The 20,368-nt window shown below is 32.1% G+C and overlaps 1 protein-coding gene across 4 annotated transcripts in view; it reads left to right on the forward strand.

The window, feature by feature from the left end:
* The window catches only part of LOC308329687 (CAP-Gly domain-containing linker protein 4), a 164,250-nt gene that overhangs the window by 68,484 nt on the left and 75,398 nt on the right, over positions 1-20,368 (forward strand). The gene's annotated exons all lie outside the window — the stretch shown is intronic.

Below are 20,368 nucleotides of genomic sequence, written 5' to 3' on the forward strand. Positions count from 1 at the left end.
AATAATTTGCCTCCCAAAATAATTTGCCAAAATAATTTGCCTCCCAAAATAATTTGCCTCCCAAAATAATTTGCCTCCCAAAATAATTTGCCTCCCAAAATAATTTGCCTCCCAAAATAATTTGCCTGCCAAAATAATTTGCCTCCCAAAATAATTTGCCAAAATAATTTGCCTCCCAAAATAATTTGCCAAAATAATTTGCCTCCCAAAATAATTTGCCAAAATAATTTGCCTCCCAAAATAATTTGCCTCCCAAAATAATTTACCTCCCAAAATAATTTGCCAAAATAATTTGCCTCCCAAAATAATTTGCCCAAATAATTTGCCTCCCAAAATAATTTGCCAAAATAATTTGCCTCCCAAAATAATTTGCCAAAATAATTTGCCTCCCAAAATAATTTGCCAAAATAATTTGCCTCCCAAAATAATTTGCCTCCCAAAATAATTTGCCTCCCAAAATAATTTGCCTGCCAAAATAATTTTCCTCCCAAAATAATTTGCCAAAATAATTTGCCTCCCAAAATAATTTGCCAAAATAATTTGCCTCCCAAAATAATTTGCCTCCCAAAATAATTTGCCTCCCAAAATAACCAGAACCAAAGTGTCAAATAATGGTTAGAAGCTGTTTTTTAACAACCAAAAGTGTCAAATAATGTTTTAGGAGCCGTTTCTCAATAACCAAAAGTGTAAAATAATGTTTTAGGAGCTGTTTCTCAACAACCAAAGTGTCAAATAATGGTTAGAAGCCGTTTTTCAACAACCAAAAGTGTAAAATAATTTGCCTCCCAAAATAATTTGCCTCCCAAAATAATTTGCCTCCCAAAATAATTTGCCTCCCAAAATAATTTGCCTGCCAAAATAATTTGCCTCCCAAAATAATTTGCCTCCCAAAATAATTTGCCAAAATAATTTGCCTCCCAAAATAATTTGCCAAAATAATTTGCCTCCCAAAATAATTTGCCAAAATAATTTGCCTCCCAAAATAATTTGCCAAAATAATTTGCCTCCCAAAATAATTTACCTCCCAAAATAATTTGCCTCCCAAAATAATTTACCTCCCAAAATAATTTGCCAAAATAATTTGCCTCCCAAAATAATTTGCCAAAATAATTTGCCTCCCAAAATAATTTGCCAAAATAATTTGCCTCCCAAAATAATTTGCCTCCCAAAATAATTTGCCTCCCAAAATAATTTGCCTGCCAAAATAATTTGCCTCCCAAAATAATTTGCCAAAATAATTTGCCTCCCAAAATAATTTGCCAAAATAATTTGCCTCCCAAAATAATTTGCCTCCCAAAATAATTTGCCTCCCAAAATAACCAGAACCAAAGTGTCAAATAATGGTTAGAAGCTGTTTTTTAACAACCAAAAGTGTCAAATAATGTTTTAGGAGCCGTTTCTCAATAACCAAAAGTGTAAAATAATGTTTTAGGAGCTGTTTCTCAACAACCAAAGTGTCAAATAATGGTTAGAAGCTGTTTTTCAACAACCAAAAGTGTCAAATAATGTTTTAGGAGCTGTTTCTCAACAACCAAAGTGTCAAATAATGGTTAGAAGCTGTTTTTCAACAACCAAAAGTGTCAAATAATGTTTTAGGAGCTGTTTCTCAACAACCAAAAGTGTAAAATAATGTTTTAGGAGCTGTTTCTCAACAACCAAAGTGTCAAATAATGGTTAGAAGCTGTTTTTCAACAACCAAAAGTGTCAAATAATGTTTTAGGACCTGTTTCTCAATAACCAAAAGTGTAAAATAATGTTTTAGGAGCTGTTTCTCAACAACCAAAGTGTCAAATAATGGTTAGAAGCTGTTTTTCAACAACCAAAAGTGTCAAATAATGTTCTAGGAGCTGTTTCTCAATAACCAAAAGTGTAAAATAATGTTTTAGGAGGTGTTTCTCAACAACCAAAGTGTCAAATAATGGTTAGAAGCTGTTTTTCAACAACCAAAAGTGTCAAATAATGTTTTAGGAGCTGTTTCTCAACAACCAAAAGTGTAAAATAATGTTTTAGGAGCTGTTTCTCAACAACCAAGGTGTCAAATAATGGTTAGAAGCTGTTTTTCAACAACCAAAAGTGTCAAATAATGTTTTAGGAGCTGTTTCTCAATAACCAAAAGTGTAAAATAATGTTTTAGGAGCTGTTTCTCAACAACCAAAGTGTCAAATAATGGTTAGAAGCTGTTTTTAAACAACCAAAAGTGTCAAATAATGTTTTAGGAGCTGTTTCTCAACAACCAAAAGTGTAGAATAATGTTTTAGGAGCTGTTTCTCAACAACCAAAGTGTCAAATAATGGTTAGAAGATGTTTTTCAACAACCAAAAGTGTCAAATAATGTTTTAGGAGCTGTTTCTCAACAACCAAAAGTGTAAAATAATGTTTTAGGAGCTGTTTCTCAACAACCAAAGTGTCAAATAATGGTTAGAAGCTGTTTTTCAACAACCAAAAGTGTCAAATAATGTTTTAGGAGCTGTTTCTCAATAACCAAAAGTGTAAAATAATGTTTTAGGAGCTGTTTCTCAACAACCAAAGTGTCAAATAATGGTTAGAAGCTGTTTTTCAACAACCAAAAGTGTCAAATACTGTTTTAGGAGCTGTTTCTCAATAACCAAAAGTGTAAAATAATGTTTTAGGAGCTGTTTCTCAACAACCAAAGTGTCAAATAATGGTTAGAAGCTGTTTTTCAACAACCAAAAGTGTCAAATAATGTTTTAGGAGCTGTTTCTCAACAACCAAAAGTGTAAAATAATGTTTTAGGAGCTGTTTCTCAACAACCAAAGTGTCAAATAATGGTTAGAAGCTGTTTTTCAACAACCAAAAGTGTCAAATAATGTTTTAGGAGCTGTTTCTCAACAACCAAAAGTGTAAAATAATGTTTTAGGAGCTGTTTCTCAACAACCAAAGTGTCAAATAATGGTTAGAAGCTGTTTTTCAACAACCAAAAGTGTCAAATAATGTTTTAGGGGCTGTTTCTCAATAACCAAAAGTGTAAAATAATGTTTTAGGAGCTGTTTCTCAACAACCAAAAGTGTAAAATAATGTTTTAGGAGCTGTTCCTCAACAACCAAAGTGTCTAATAATGGTTAGAAGCTGTTTTTCAACAACCAAAAGTGTCAAATAATGTTTTAGGAGCTGTTTCTCAATAACCAAAAGTGTAAAATAATGTTTTAGGAGCTGTTTCTCAACAACCAAAGTGTCAAATAATGGTTAGAAGCTGTTTCTCAATAACCAAAAGTGTATAAAAATGTTTGCCAAAATAATTTGCCTCCCAAAATAATTTGCCAAAATAATTTGCCTCCCAAAATAATTTGCCAAAATAATTTGCCTCCCAAAATAATTTGCCAAAATAATTTGCCTCACAAAATAATTTGCCTCACAAAATAATTTGCCTCCCAAAATAATTTGCCTCCCAAAATAATTTGCCTCCCAAAATAATTTGCCTCCCAAAATAATTTGCCAAAATAATTTGCCTCCCAAAATAATTTGCCAAAATAATTTGCCTCCCAAAATAATTTGCCTCCCAAAATAATTTGCCTCCCAAAATAATTTGCCTCCCAAAATAATTTGCCTCCCAAAATAATTTGCCTCGCAAAATAATTTGCCTCCCAAAATAATTTGCCTCCCAAAATAATTTGCCTCCCAAAATAATTTGCCAAAATAATTTGCCTCCCAAAATAATTTGCCTCCCAAAATAATTTGCCTCCCAAAATAATTTGCCAAAATAATTTGCCTCCCAAAATAATTTGCCAAAATAATTTGCCTCCCAAAATAATTTGCCAAAATAATTTGCCTCCCAAAATAATTTGCCAAAATAATTTGCCTCCCAAAATAATTTGCCTCCCAAAATAATTTGCCTCCCAAAATAATTTGCCTCCCAAAATAATTTGCCTGCCAAAATAATTTGCCTCCCAAAATAATTTGCCAAAATAATTTGCCTCCCAAAATAATTTGCCAAAATAATTTGCCTCCCAAAATAATTTGCCAAAATAATTTGCCTCCCAAAATAATTTGCCTCCCAAAATAATTTACCTCCCAAAATAATTTGCCAAAATAATTTGCCTCCCAAAATAATTTGCCCAAATAATTTGCCTCCCAAAATAATTTGCCAAAATAATTTGCCTCCCAAAATAATTTGCCAAAATAATTTGCCTCCCAAAATAATTTGCCTCCCAAAATAATTTGCCTCCCAAAATAATTTGCCTCCCAAAATAATTTGCCTGCCAAAATAATTTGCCTCCCAAAATAATTTGCCAAAATAATTTGCCTCCCAAAATAATTTGCCAAAATAATTTGCCTCCCAAAATAATTTGCCAAAATAATTTGCCTCCCAAAATAATTTGCCAAAATAATTTGCCTCCCAAAATAATTTACCTCCCAAAATAATTTGCCTCCCAAAATAATTTACCTCCCAAAATAATTTGCCAAAATAATTTGCCTCCCAAAATAATTTGCCTCCCAAAATAATTTGCCTCCCAAAATAATTTGCCTCCCAAAATAATTTGCCTCCCAAAATAATTTGCCTGCCAAAATAATTTGCCTCCCAAAATAATTTGCCAAAATAATTTGCCTCCCAAAATAATTTGCCAAAATAATTTGCCTCCCAAAATAATTTGCCTCCCAAAATAATTTGCCTCCCAAAATAACCAGAACCAAAGTGTCAAATAATGGTTAGAAGCTGTTTTTTAACAACCAAAAGTGTCAAATAATGTTTTAGGAGCCGTTTCTCAATAACCAAAAGTGTAAAATAATGTTTTAGGAGCTGTTTCTCAACAACCAAAGTGTCAAATAATGGTTAGAAGCTGTTTTTCAACAACCAAAAGTGTCAAATAATGTTTTAGGAGCTGTTTCTCAACAACCAAAGTGTCAAATAATGGTTAGAAGCTGTTTTTCAACAACCAAAAGTGTCAAATAATGTTTTAGGAGCTGTTTCTCAACAACCAAAAGTGTAAAATAATGTTTTAGGAGCTGTTTCTCAACAACCAAAGTGTCAAATAATGGTTAGAAGCTGTTTTTCAACAACCAAAAGTGTCAAATAATGTTTTAGGACCTGTTTCTCAATAACCAAAAGTGTAAAATAATGTTTTAGGAGCTGTTTCTCAACAACCAAAGTGTCAAATAATGGTTAGAAGCTGTTTTTCAACAACCAAAAGTGTCAAATAATGTTCTAGGAGCTGTTTCTCAATAACCAAAAGTGTAAAATAATGTTTTAGGAGGTGTTTCTCAACAACCAAAGTGTCAAATAATGGTTAGAAGCTGTTTTTCAACAACCAAAAGTGTCAAATAATGTTTTAGGAGCTGTTTCTCAACAACCAAAAGTGTAAAATAATGTTTTAGGAGCTGTTTCTCAACAACCAAGGTGTCAAATAATGGTTAGAAGCTGTTTTTCAACAACCAAAAGTGTCAAATAATGTTTTAGGAGCTGTTTCTCAATAACCAAAAGTGTAAAATAATGTTTTAGGAGCTGTTTCTCAACAACCAAAGTGTCAAATAATGGTTAGAAGCTGTTTTTAAACAACCAAAAGTGTCAAATAATGTTTTAGGAGCTGTTTCTCAACAACCAAAAGTGTAGAATAATGTTTTAGGAGCTGTTTCTCAACAACCAAAGTGTCAAATAATGGTTAGAAGATGTTTTTCAACAACCAAAAGTGTCAAATAATGTTTTAGGAGCTGTTTCTCAACAACCAAAAGTGTAAAATAATGTTTTAGGAGCTGTTTCTCAACAACCAAAGTGTCAAATAATGGTTAGAAGCTGTTTTTCAACAACCAAAAGTGTCAAATAATGTTTTAGGAGCTGTTTCTCAATAACCAAAAGTGTAAAATAATGTTTTAGGAGCTGTTTCTCAACAACCAAAGTGTCAAATAATGGTTAGAAGCTGTTTTTCAACAACCAAAAGTGTCAAATACTGTTTTAGGAGCTGTTTCTCAATAACCAAAAGTGTAAAATAATGTTTTAGGAGCTGTTTCTCAACAACCAAAGTGTCAAATAATGGTTAGAAGCTGTTTTTCAACAACCAAAAGTGTCAAATAATGTTTTAGGAGCTGTTTCTCAACAACCAAAAGTGTAAAATAATGTTTTAGGAGCTGTTTCTCAACAACCAAAGTGTCAAATAATGGTTAGAAGCTGTTTTTCAACAACCAAAAGTGTCAAATAATGTTTTAGGAGCTGTTTCTCAACAACCAAAAGTGTAAAATAATGTTTTAGGAGCTGTTTCTCAACAACCAAAGTGTCAAATAATGGTTAGAAGCTGTTTTTCAACAACCAAAAGTGTCAAATAATGTTTTAGGGGCTGTTTCTCAATAACCAAAAGTGTAAAATAATGTTTTAGGAGCTGTTTCTCAACAACCAAAAGTGTAAAATAATGTTTTAGGAGCTGTTCCTCAACAACCAAAGTGTCTAATAATGGTTAGAAGCTGTTTTTCAACAACCAAAATTGTCAAATAATGTTTTAGGAGCTGTTTCTCAATAACCAAAAGTGTAAAATAATGTTTTAGGAGCTGTTTCTCAACAACCAAAGTGTCAAATAATGGTTAGAAGCTGTTTTTCAACAACCAAAAGTGTCAAATAATGTTTTAGGAGCTGTTTCTCAATAACCAAAAGTGTAAAATAATGTTTTAGGAGCTGTTTCTCAACAACCAAAGTGTCAAATAATGGTTAGAAGCTGTTTTTCAACAACCAAAAGTGTCAAATACTGTTTTAGGAGCTGTTTCTCAATAACCAAAAGTGTAAAATAATGTTTTAGGAGCTGTTTCTCAACAACCAAAGTGTCAAATAATGGTTAGAAGCTGTTTTTCAACAACCAAAAGTGTCAAATAATGTTTTAGGAGCTGTTTCTCAACAACCAAAAGTGTAAAATAATGTTTTAGGAGCTGTTTCTCAACAACCAAAGTGTCAAATAATGGTTAGAAGCTGTTTTTCAACAACCAAAAGTGTCAAATAATGTTTTAGGAGCTGTTTCTCAACAACCAAAAGTGTAAAATAATGTTTTAGGAGCTGTTTCTCAACAACCAAAGTGTCAAATAATGGTTAGAAGCTGTTTTTCAACAACCAAAAGTGTCAAATAATGTTTTAGGGGCTGTTTCTCAATAACCAAAAGTGTAAAATAATGTTTTAGGAGCTGTTTCTCAACAACCAAAAGTGTAAAATAATGTTTTAGGAGCTGTTCCTCAACAACCAAAGTGTCTAATAATGGTTAGAAGCTGTTTTTCAACAACCAAAAGTGTCAAATAATGTTTTAGGAGCTGTTTCTCAATAACCAAAAGTGTAAAATAATGTTTTAGGAGCTGTTTCTCAACAACCAAAGTGTCAAATAATGGTTAGAAGCTGTTTCTCAATAACCAAAAGTGTATAAAAATGTTTGCCAAAATAATTTGCCTCCCAAAATAATTTGCCAAAATAATTTGCCTCCCAAAATAATTTGCCAAAATAATTTGCCTCCCAAAATAATTTGCCTCCCAAAATAATTTGCCAAAATAATTTGTCTCCCAAAATAATTTGCCTCCCAAAATAATTTGCCTCCCAAAATAATTTGCCTCCCAAAATAATTTGCCTCCCAAAAAATTTGCCAAAATAATTTGCCTCCCAAAATAATTTGCCAAAATAATTTGCCTCCCAAAATAATTTGCCAAAATAATTTGCCTCCCAAAATAATTTGCCAAAATAATTTGCCTCCCAAAATAATTTGCCTCCCAAAATAATTTGCCAAAATAATTTGCCTCACAAAATAATTTGCCTCCCAAAATAATTTGCCTCCCAAAATAATTTGCCAAAATAATTTGCCTCCCAAAATAATTTGCCTCCCAAAATAATTTGCCTCCCAAAATAATTTGCCTCGCAAAATAATTTGCCTCCCAAAATAATTTGCCTCCCAAAATAATTTGCCTCCCAAAATAATTTGCCAAAATAATTTGCCTCCCAAAATAATTTGCCTCCCAAAATAATTTGCCAAAATAATTTGCCTCCCAAAATAATTTGCCAAAATAATTTGCCTCCCAAAATAATTTGCCAAAATAATTTGCCTCCCAAAATAATTTGCCAAAATAATTTGCCTCCCAAAATAATTTGCCTCCCAAAATAATTTGCCTCCCAAAATAATTTGCCTCCCAAAATAATTTGCCTCCCAAAATAATTTGCCTGCCAAAATAATTTGCCTCCCAAAATAATTTGCCAAAATAATTTGCCTCCCAAAATAATTTGCCTCCCAAAATAATTTGCCTCCCAAAATAACCAGAACCAAAGTGTCAAATAATGGTTAGAAGCTGTTTTTTAACAACCAAAAGTGTCAAATAATGTTTTAGGAGCCGTTTCTCAATAACCAAAAGTGTAAAATAATGTTTTAGGAGCTGTTTCTCAACAACCAAAGTGTCAAATAATGGTTAGAAGCTGTTTTTCAACAACCAAAAGTGTCAAATAATGTTTTAGGAGCTGTTTCTCAACAACCAAAGTGTCAAATAATGGTTAGAAGCTGTTTTTCAACAACCAAAAGTGTCAAATAATGTTTTAGGAGCTGTTTCTCAACAACCAAAAGTGTAAAATAATGTTTTAGGAGCTGTTTCTCAACAACCAAAGTGTCAAATAATGGTTAGAAGCTGTTTTTCAACAACCAAAAGTGTCAAATAATGTTTTAGGACCTGTTTCTCAATAACCAAAAGTGTAAAATAATGTTTTAGGAGCTGTTTCTCAACAACCAAAGTGTCAAATAATGGTTAGAAGCTGTTTTTCAACAACCAAAAGTGTCAAATAATGTTCTAGGAGCTGTTTCTCAATAACCAAAAGTGTAAAATAATGTTTTAGGAGGTGTTTCTCAACAACCAAAGTGTCAAATAATGGTTAGAAGCTGTTTTTCAACAACCAAAAGTGTCAAATAATGTTTTAGGAGCTGTTTCTCAACAACCAAAAGTGTAAAATAATGTTTTAGGAGCTGTTTCTCAACAACCAAGGTGTCAAATAATGGTTAGAAGCTGTTTTTCAACAACCAAAAGTGTCAAATAATGTTTTAGGAGCTGTTTCTCAATAACCAAAAGTGTAAAATAATGTTTTAGGAGCTGTTTCTCAACAACCAAAGTGTCAAATAATGGTTAGAAGCTGTTTTTAAACAACCAAAAGTGTCAAATAATGTTTTAGGAGCTGTTTCTCAACAACCAAAAGTGTAGAATAATGTTTTAGGAGCTGTTTCTCAACAACCAAAGTGTCAAATAATGGTTAGAAGATGTTTTTCAACAACCAAAAGTGTCAAATAATGTTTTAGGAGCTGTTTCTCAACAACCAAAAGTGTAAAATAATGTTTTAGGAGCTGTTTCTCAACAACCAAAGTGTCAAATAATGGTTAGAAGCTGTTTTTCAACAACCAAAAGTGTCAAATAATGTTTTAGGAGCTGTTTCTCAATAACCAAAAGTGTAAAATAATGTTTTAGGAGCTGTTTCTCAACAACCAAAGTGTCAAATAATGGTTAGAAGCTGTTTTTCAACAACCAAAAGTGTCAAATACTGTTTTAGGAGCTGTTTCTCAATAACCAAAAGTGTAAAATAATGTTTTAGGAGCTGTTTCTCAACAACCAAAGTGTCAAATAATGGTTAGAAGCTGTTTTTCAACAACCAAAAGTGTCAAATAATGTTTTAGGAGCTGTTTCTCAACAACCAAAAGTGTAAAATAATGTTTTAGGAGCTGTTTCTCAACAACCAAAGTGTCAAATAATGGTTAGAAGCTGTTTTTCAACAACCAAAAGTGTCAAATAATGTTTTAGGAGCTGTTTCTCAACAACCAAAAGTGTAAAATAATGTTTTAGGAGCTGTTTCTCAACAACCAAAGTGTCAAATAATGGTTAGAAGCTGTTTTTCAACAACCAAAAGTGTCAAATAATGTTTTAGGGGCTGTTTCTCAATAACCAAAAGTGTAAAATAATGTTTTAGGAGCTGTTTCTCAACAACCAAAAGTGTAAAATAATGTTTTAGGAGCTGTTCCTCAACAACCAAAGTGTCTAATAATGGTTAGAAGCTGTTTTTCAACAACCAAAATTGTCAAATAATGTTTTAGGAGCTGTTTCTCAATAACCAAAAGTGTAAAATAATGTTTTAGGAGCTGTTTCTCAACAACCAAAGTGTCAAATAATGGTTAGAAGCTGTTTTTCAACAACCAAAAGTGTCAAATAATGTTTTAGGAGCTGTTTCTCAATAACCAAAAGTGTAAAATAATGTTTTAGGAGCTGTTTCTCAACAACCAAAGTGTCAAATAATGGTTAGAAGCTGTTTTTCAACAACCAAAAGTGTCAAATACTGTTTTAGGAGCTGTTTCTCAATAACCAAAAGTGTAAAATAATGTTTTAGGAGCTGTTTCTCAACAACCAAAGTGTCAAATAATGGTTAGAAGCTGTTTTTCAACAACCAAAAGTGTCAAATAATGTTTTAGGAGCTGTTTCTCAACAACCAAAAGTGTAAAATAATGTTTTAGGAGCTGTTTCTCAACAACCAAAGTGTCAAATAATGGTTAGAAGCTGTTTTTCAACAACCAAAAGTGTCAAATAATGTTTTAGGAGCTGTTTCTCAACAACCAAAAGTGTAAAATAATGTTTTAGGAGCTGTTTCTCAACAACCAAAGTGTCAAATAATGGTTAGAAGCTGTTTTTCAACAACCAAAAGTGTCAAATAATGTTTTAGGGGCTGTTTCTCAATAACCAAAAGTGTAAAATAATGTTTTAGGAGCTGTTTCTCAACAACCAAAAGTGTAAAATAATGTTTTAGGAGCTGTTCCTCAACAACCAAAGTGTCTAATAATGGTTAGAAGCTGTTTTTCAACAACCAAAAGTGTCAAATAATGTTTTAGGAGCTGTTTCTCAATAACCAAAAGTGTAAAATAATGTTTTAGGAGCTGTTTCTCAACAACCAAAGTGTCAAATAATGGTTAGAAGCTGTTTCTCAATAACCAAAAGTGTATAAAAATGTTTGCCAAAATAATTTGCCTCCCAAAATAATTTGCCAAAATAATTTGCCTCCCAAAATAATTTGCCAAAATAATTTGCCTCCCAAAATAATTTGCCTCCCAAAATAATTTGCCAAAATAATTTGTCTCCCAAAATAATTTGCCTCCCAAAATAATTTGCCTCCCAAAATAATTTGCCTCCCAAAATAATTTGCCTCCCAAAAAATTTGCCAAAATAATTTGCCTCCCAAAATAATTTGCCAAAATAATTTGCCTCCCAAAATAATTTGCCAAAATAATTTGCCTCCCAAAATAATTTGCCAAAATAATTTGCCTCCCAAAATAATTTGCCTCCCAAAATAATTTGCCAAAATAATTTGCCTCACAAAATAATTTGCCTCCCAAAATAATTTGCCTCCCAAAATAATTTGCCAAAATAATTTGCCTCCCAAAATAATTTGCCTCCCAAAATAATTTGCCTCCCAAAATAATTTGCCTCGCAAAATAATTTGCCTCCCAAAATAATTTGCCTCCCAAAATAATTTGCCTCCCAAAATAATTTGCCAAAATAATTTGCCTCCCAAAATAATTTGCCTCCCAAAATAATTTGCCAAAATAATTTGCCTCCCAAAATAATTTGCCAAAATAATTTGCCTCCCAAAATAATTTGCCAAAATAATTTGCCTCCCAAAATAATTTGCCAAAATAATTTGCCTCCCAAAATAATTTGCCTCCCAAAATAATTTGCCTCCCAAAATAATTTGCCTCCCAAAATAATTTGCCTCCCAAAATAATTTGCCTGCCAAAATAATTTGCCTCCCAAAATAATTTGCCAAAATAATTTGCCTCCCAAAATAATTTGCCAAAATAATTTGCCTCCCAAAATAATTTGCCAAAATAATTTGCCTCCCAAAATAATTTGCCAAAATAATTTGCCTCCCAAAATAATTTGCCTCCCAAAATAATTTACCTCCCAAAATAATTTGCCAAAATAATTTGCCTCCCAAAATAATTTGCCCAAATAATTTGCCTCCCAAAATAATTTGCCAAAATAATTTGCCTCCCAAAATAATTTGCCAAAATAATTTGCCTCCCAAAATAATTTGCCTCCCAAAATAATTTGCCTCCCAAAATAATTTGCCTGCCAAAATAATTTGCCTCCCAAAATAATTTGCCAAAATAATTTGCCTCCCAAAATAATTTGCCAAAATAATTTGCCTCCCAAAATAATTTGCCTCCCAAAATAATTTGCCTCCCAAAATAACCAGAACCAAAGTGTCAAATAATGGTTAGAAGCTGTTTTTTAACAACCAAAAGTGTCAAATAATGTTTTAGGAGCCGTTTCTCAATAACCAAAAGTGTAAAATAATGTTTTAGGAGCTGTTTCTCAACAACCAAAGTGTCAAATAATGGTTAGAAGCCGTTTTTCAACAACCAAAAGTGTAAAATAATTTGCCTCCCAAAATAATTTGCCTCCCAAAATAATTTGCCTCCCAAAATAATTTGCCTCCCAAAATAATTTGCCTGCCAAAATAATTTGCCTCCCAAAATAATTTGCCTCCCAAAATAATTTGCCAAAATAATTTGCCTCCCAAAATAATTTGCCTCCCAAAATAATTTGCCTCCCAAAATAATTTGCCAAAATAATTTGCCTCCCAAAATAATTTACCTCCCAAAATAATTTGCCTCCCAAAATAATTTACCTCCCAAAATAATTTGCCAAAATAATTTGCCTCCCAAAATAATTTGCCAAAATAATTTGCCTCCCAAAATAATTTGCCAAAATAATTTGCCTCCCAAAATAATTTGCCTCCCAAAATAATTTGCCTCCCAAAATAATTTGCCTCCCAAAATAATTTGCCTCCCAAAATAATTTGCCTCCCAAAATAATTTGCCTGCCAAAATAATTTGCCTCCCAAAATAATTTGCCAAAATAATTTGCCTCCCAAAATAATTTGCCTCCCAAAATAATTTGCCTCCCAAAATAACCAGAACCAAAGTGTCAAATAATGGTTAGAAGCTGTTTTTTAACAACCAAAAGTGTCAAATAATGTTTTAGGAGCCGTTTCTCAATAACCAAAAGTGTAAAATAATGTTTTAGGAGCTGTTTCTCAACAACCAAAGTGTCAAATAATGGTTAGAAGCTGTTTTTCAACAACCAAAAGTGTCAAATAATGTTTTAGGAGCTGTTTCTCAACAACCAAAGTGTCAAATAATGGTTAGAAGCTGTTTTTCAACAACCAAAAGTGTCAAATAATGTTTTAGGAGCTGTTTCTCAACAACCAAAAGTGTAAAATAATGTTTTAGGAGCTGTTTCTCAACAACCAAAGTGTCAAATAATGGTTAGAAGCTGTTTTTCAACAACCAAAAGTGTCAAATAATGTTTTAGGACCTGTTTCTCAATAACCAAAAGTGTAAAATAATGTTTTAGGAGCTGTTTCTCAACAACCAAAGTGTCAAATAATGGTTAGAAGCTGTTTTTCAACAACCAAAAGTGTCAAATAATGTTCTAGGAGCTGTTTCTCAATAACCAAAAGTGTAAAATAATGTTTTAGGAGGTGTTTCTCAACAACCAAAGTGTCAAATAATGGTTAGAAGCTGTTTTTCAACAACCAAAAGTGTCAAATAATGTTTTAGGAGCTGTTTCTCAACAACCAAAAGTGTAAAATAATGTTTTAGGAGCTGTTTCTCAACAACCAAGGTGTCAAATAATGGTTAGAAGCTGTTTTTCAACAACCAAAAGTGTCAAATAATGTTTTAGGAGCTGTTTCTCAATAACCAAAAGTGTAAAATAATGTTTTAGGAGCTGTTTCTCAACAACCAAAGTGTCAAATAATGGTTAGAAGCTGTTTTTAAACAACCAAAAGTGTCAAATAATGTTTTAGGAGCTGTTTCTCAACAACCAAAAGTGTAGAATAATGTTTTAGGAGCTGTTTCTCAACAACCAAAGTGTCAAATAATGGTTAGAAGATGTTTTTCAACAACCAAAAGTGTCAAATAATGTTTTAGGAGCTGTTTCTCAACAACCAAAAGTGTAAAATAATGTTTTAGGAGCTGTTTCTCAACAACCAAAGTGTCAAATAATGGTTAGAAGCTGTTTTTCAACAACCAAAAGTGTCAAATAATGTTTTAGGAGCTGTTTCTCAATAACCAAAAGTGTAAAATAATGTTTTAGGAGCTGTTTCTCAACAACCAAAGTGTCAAATAATGGTTAGAAGCTGTTTTTCAACAACCAAAAGTGTCAAATACTGTTTTAGGAGCTGTTTCTCAATAACCAAAAGTGTAAAATAATGTTTTAGGAGCTGTTTCTCAACAACCAAAGTGTCAAATAATGGTTAGAAGCTGTTTTTCAACAACCAAAAGTGTCAAATAATGTTTTAGGAGCTGTTTCTCAACAACCAAAAGTGTAAAATAATGTTTTAGGAGCTGTTTCTCAACAACCAAAGTGTCAAATAATGGTTAGAAGCTGTTTTTCAACAACCAAAAGTGTCAAATAATGTTTTAGGAGCTGTTTCTCAACAACCAAAAGTGTAAAATAATGTTTTAGGAGCTGTTTCTCAACAACCAAAGTGTCAAATAATGGTTAGAAGCTGTTTTTCAACAACCAAAAGTGTCAAATAATGTTTTAGGGGCTGTTTCTCAATAACCAAAAGTGTAAAATAATGTTTTAGGAGCTGTTTCTCAACAACCAAAAGTGTAAAATAATGTTTTAGGAGCTGTTCCTCAACAACCAAAGTGTCTAATAATGGTTAGAAGCTGTTTTTCAACAACCAAAAGTGTCAAATAATGTTTTAGGAGCTGTTTCTCAATAACCAAAAGTGTAAAATAATGTTTTAGGAGCTGTTTCTCAACAACCAAAGTGTCAAATAATGGTTAGAAGCTGTTTCTCAATAACCAAAAGTGTATAAAAATGTTTGCCAAAATAATTTGCCTCCCAAAATAATTTGCCAAAATAATTTGCCTCCCAAAATAATTTGCCAAAATAATTTGCCTCCCAAAATAATTTGCCTCCCAAAATAATTTGCCAAAATAATTTGTCTCCCAAAATAATTTGCCTCCCAAAATAATTTGCCAAAATAATTTGCCTCCCAAAATAATTTGCCTCCCAAAAAATTTGCCAAAATAATTTGCCTCCCAAAATAATTTGCCAAAATAATTTGCCTCCCAAAATAATTTGCCAAAATAATTTGCCTCCCAAAATAATTTGCCTCACAAAATAATTTGCCTCCCAAAATAATTTGCCTCCCAAAATAATTTGCCAAAATAATTTGCCTCCCAAAATAATTTGCCTCCCAAAATAATTTGCCTCCCAAAATAATTTGCCTCCCAAAATAATTTGCCTCCCAAAATAATTTGCCTCCCAAAATAATTTGCCTCCCAAAATAATTTGCCTCGCAAAATAATTTGCCTCCCAAAATAATTTGCCTCCCAAAATAATTTGCCAAAATAATTTGCCTCCCAAAATAATTTGCCTCCCAAAATAATTTGCCTCCCAAAATAATTTGCCAAAATAATTTGCCTCCCAAAATAATTTGCCAAAATAATTTGCCTCCCAAAATAATTTGCCAAAATAATTTGCCTCCCAAAATAATTTGCCAAAATAATTTGCCTCCCAAAATAATTTGCCAAAATAATTTGCCTCCCAAAATAATTTGCCTCCCAAAATAATTTGCCTCCCAAAATAATTTGCCTGCCAAAATAATTTGCCTCCCAAAATAATTTGCCAAAATAATTTGCCTCCCAAAATAATTTGCCAAAATATTTTGCCTCCCAAAATAATTTGCCAAAATAATTTGCCTCCCAAAATAATTTGCCTCCCAAAATAATTTGCCTCCCAAAATAATTTACCTCCCAAAATAATTTGCCAAAATAATTTGCCTCCCAAAATAATTTGCCCAAATAATTTGCCTCCCAAAATAATTTGCCAAAATAATTTGCCTCCCAAAATAATTTGCCAAAATAATTTGCCTCCCAAAATAATTTGCCTCCCAAAATAATTTGCCTCCCAAAATAATTTGCCTGCCAAAATAATTTGCCTCCCAAAATAATTTGCCAAAATAATTTGCCTCCCAAAATAATTTGCCAAAATAATTTGCCTCCCAAAATAATTTGCCTCCCAAAATAACCAGAACCAAAGTGTCAAATAATGGTTAGAAGCTGTTTTTTAACAACCAAAAGTGTCAAATAATGTTTTAGGAGCCGTTTCTCAATAACCAAAAGTGTAAAATAATGTTTTAGGAGCTGTTTCTCAACAACCAAAGTGTCAAATAATGGTTAGAAGCCGTTTTTCAACAACCAAAAGTGTAAAATAATTTGCCTCCCAAAATAATTTGCCTCCCAAAATAATTTGCCTCCCAAAATAATTTGCCTGCCAAAATAATTTGCCTCCCAAAATAATTTGCCAAAATAATTTGCCTCCCAAAATAATTTGCCTCCCAAAATAATTTGCCTCCCAAAATAATTTGCCAAAATAATTTGCCTCCCAAAATAATTTGCCAAAATAATTTGCCTCCCAAAATAATTTGCCTCCCAAAATAATTTGCCTGCCAAAATAATTTGCCTCCCAAAATAATTTGCCAAAATAATTTGCCTCCCAAAATAATTTGCCAAAATAATTTGCCTCCCAAAATAATTTGCCTCCCAAAATAATTTGCCTCCCAAAATAACCAGAACCAAAGTGTCAAATAATGGTTAGAAGCTGTTTTTTAACAACCAAAAGTGTCAAATAATGTTTTAGGAGCCGTTTCTCAATAACCAAAAGTGTAAAATAATGTTTTAGGAGCTGTTTCTCAACAACCAAAGTGTCAAATAATGGTTAGAAGCTGTTTTTCAACAACCAAAAGTGTCAAATAATGTTTTAGGAGCTGTTTCTCAACAACCAAAGTGTCAAATAATGGTTAGGAGCTGTTTTTCAACAACCAAAAGTGTCAAATAATGTTTTAGGAGCTGTTTCTCAACAACCAAAAGTGTAAAATAATGTTTTAGGAGCTGTTTCTCAACAACCAAAGTGTCAAATAATGGTTAGAAGCTGTTTTTCAACAACCAAAAGTGTCAAATAATGTTTTAGGACCTGTTTCTCAATAACCAAAAGTGTAAAATAATGTTTTAGGAGCTGTTTCTCAACAACCAAAGTGTCAAATAATGGTTAGAAGCTGTTTTTCAACAACCAAAAGTGTCAAATAATGTTCTAGGAGCTGTTTCTCAATAACCAAAAGTGTAAAATAATGTTTTAGGAGGTGTTTCTCAACAACCAAAGTGTCAAATAATGGTTAGAAGCTGTTTTTCAACAACCAAAAGTGTCAAATAATGTTTTAGGAGCTGTTTCTCAACAACCAAAAGTGTAAAATAATGTTTTAGGAGCTGTTTCTCAACAACCAAGGTGTCAAATAATGGTTAGAAGCTGTTTTTCAACAACCAAAAGTGTCAAATAATGTTTTAGGAGCTGTTTCTCAATAACCAAAAGTGTAAAATAATGTTTTAGGAGCTGTTTCTCAACAACCAAAGTGTCAAATAATGGTTAGAAGCTGTTTTTAAACAACCAAAAGTGTCAAATAATGTTTTAGGAGCTGTTTCTCAACAACCAAAAGTGTAGAATAATGTTTTAGGAGCTGTTTCTCAACAACCAAAGTGTCAAATAATGGTTAGAAGATGTTTTTCAACAACCAAAAGTGTCAAATAATGTTTTAGGAGCTGTTTCTCAACAACCAAAAGTGTAAAATAATGTTTTAGGAGCTGTTTCTCAACAACCAAAGTGTCAAATAATGGTTAGAAGCTGTTTTTCAACAACCAAAAGTGTCAAATAATGTTTTAGGAGCTGTTTCTCAACAACCAAAGTGTCAAATAATGGTTAGAAGCTGTTTTTCAACAACCAAAAGTGTCAAATAATGTTCTAGGAGCTGTTTCTCAATAACCAAAAGTGTAAAATAATGTTTTAGGAGGTGTTTCTCAACAACCAAAGTGTCAAATAATGGTTAGAAGCTGTTTTTCAACAACCAAAAGTGTCAAATAATGTTTTAGGAGCTGTTTCTCAACAACCAAAAGTGTAAAATAATGTTTTAGGAGCTGTTTCTCAACAACCAAGGTGTCAAATAATGGTTAGAAGCTGTTTTTCAACAACCAAAAGTGTCAAATAATGTTTTAGGAGCTGTTTCTCAATAACCAAAAGTGTAAAATAATGTTTTAGGAGCTGTTTCTCAACAACCAAAGTGTCAAATAATGGTTAGAAGCTGTTTTTAAACAACCAAAAGTGTCAAATAATGTTTTAGGAGCTGTTTCTCAACAACCAAAAGTGTAGAATAATGTTTTAGGAGCTGTTTCTCAACAACCAAAGTGTCAAATAATGGTTAGAAGATGTTTTTCAACAACCAAAAGTGTCAAATAATGTTTTAGGAGCTGTTTCTCAACAACCAAAAGTGTAAAATAATGTTTTAGGAGCTGTTTCTCAACAACCAAAGTGTCAAATAATGGTTAGAAGCTGTTTTTCAACAACCAAAAGTGTCAAATAATGTTTTAGGAGCTGTTTCTCAATAACCAAAAGTGTAAAATAATGTTTTAGGAGCTGTTTCTCAACAACCAAAGTGTCAAATAATGGTTAGAAGCTGTTTTTCAACAACCAAAAGTGTCAAATACTGTTTTAGGAGCTGTTTCTCAATAACCAAAAGTGTAAAATAATGTTTTAGGAGCTGTTTCTCAACAACCAAAGTGTCAAATAATGGTTAGAAGCTGTTTTTCAACAACCAAAAGTGTCAAATAATGTTTTAGGAGCTGTTTCTCAACAACCAAAAGTGTAAAATAATGTTTTAGGAGCTGTTTCTCAACAACCAAAGTGTCAAATAATGGTTAGAAGCTGTTTTTCAACAACCAAAAGTGTCAAATAATGTTTTAGGAGCTGTTTCTCAACAACCAAAAGTGTAAAATAATGTTTTAGGAGCTGTTTCTCAACAACCAAAGTGTCAAATAATGGTTAGAAGCTGTTTTTCAACAACCAAAAGTGTCAAATAATGTTTTAGGGGCTGTTTCTCAATAACCAAAAGTGTAAAATAATGTTTTAGGAGCTGTTTCTCAACAACCAAAAGTGTAAAATAATGTTTTAGGAGCTGTTCCTCAACAACCAAAGTGTCTAATAATGGTTAGAAGCTGTTTTTCAACAACCAAAAGTGTCAAATAATGTTTTAGGAGCTGTTTCTCAATAACCAAAAGTGTAAAATAATGTTTTAGGAGCTGTTTCTCAACAACCAAAGTGTCAAATAATGGTTAGAAGCTGTTTTTCAACAACCAAAAGTGTCAAATAATGTTTTAGGAGCTGTTTCTCAATAACCAAAAGTGTAAAATAATGTTTTAGGAGCTGTTTCTCAACAACCAAAGTGTCAAATAATGGTTAGAAGCTGTTTTTAAACAACCAAAAGTGTCAAATACTGTTTTAGGAGCTGTTTCTCAATAACCAAAAGTGTAAAATAATGTTTTAGGAGCTGTTTCTCAACAACCAAAGTGTCAAATAATGGTTAGAAGCTGTTTTTCAACAACCAAAAGTGTCAAATAATGTTTTAGGAGCTGTTTCTCAACAACCAAAAGTGTAAAATAATGTTTTAGGAGCTGTTTCTCAACAACCAAAGTGTCAAATAATGGTTAGAAGCTGTTTTTCAACAACCAAAAGTGTCAAATAATGTTTTAGGAGCTGTTTCTCAACAACCAAAAGTGTAAAATAATGTTTTAGGAGCTGTTTCTCAACAACCAAAGTGTCAAATAATGGTTAGAAGCTGTTTTTCAACAACCAAAAGTGTCAAATAATGTTTTAGGGGCTGTTTCTCAATAACCAAAAGTGTAAAATAATGTTTTAGGAGCTGTTTCTCAACAACCAAAGTGTCAAATAATGGTTAGAAGCTGTTTTTCAACAACCAAAAGTGTCAAATAATGTTTTAGGGGCTGTTTCTCAATAACCAAAAGTGTAAAATAATGTTTTAGGAGCTGTTTCTCAACAACCAAAAGTGTAAAATAATGTTTTAGGAGCTGTTCCTCAACAACCAAAGTGTCTAATAATGGTTAGAAGCTGTTTTTCAACAACCAAAAGTGTCAAATAATGTTTTAGGAGCTGTTTCTCAATAACCAAAAGTGTAAAATAATGTTTTAGGAGCTGTTTCTCAACAACCAAAGTGTCAAATAATGGTTAGAAGCTGTTTCTCAATAACCAAAAGTGTATAAAAATGTTTGCCAAAATAATTTGCCTCCCAAAATAATTTGCCAAAATAATTTGCCTCCCAAAATAATTTGCCAAAATAATTTGCCTCCCAAAATAATTTGCCTCCCAAAATAATTTGCAAAAATAATTTGTCTCCCAAAATAATTTGCCTCCCAAAATAATTTGCCAAAATAATTTGCCTCCCAAAATAATTTGCCTCCCAAAATAATTTGCCTCCCAAAAAATTTGCCAAAATAATTTGCCTCCCAAAATAATTTGCCAA

Source organism: Protomyctophum bolini (genome assembly GCF_963924005.1).
Source record: "Protomyctophum bolini genome assembly, chromosome: 15".
Taxonomy (NCBI): Eukaryota; Metazoa; Chordata; class Actinopteri; order Myctophiformes; family Myctophidae; genus Protomyctophum; species Protomyctophum bolini.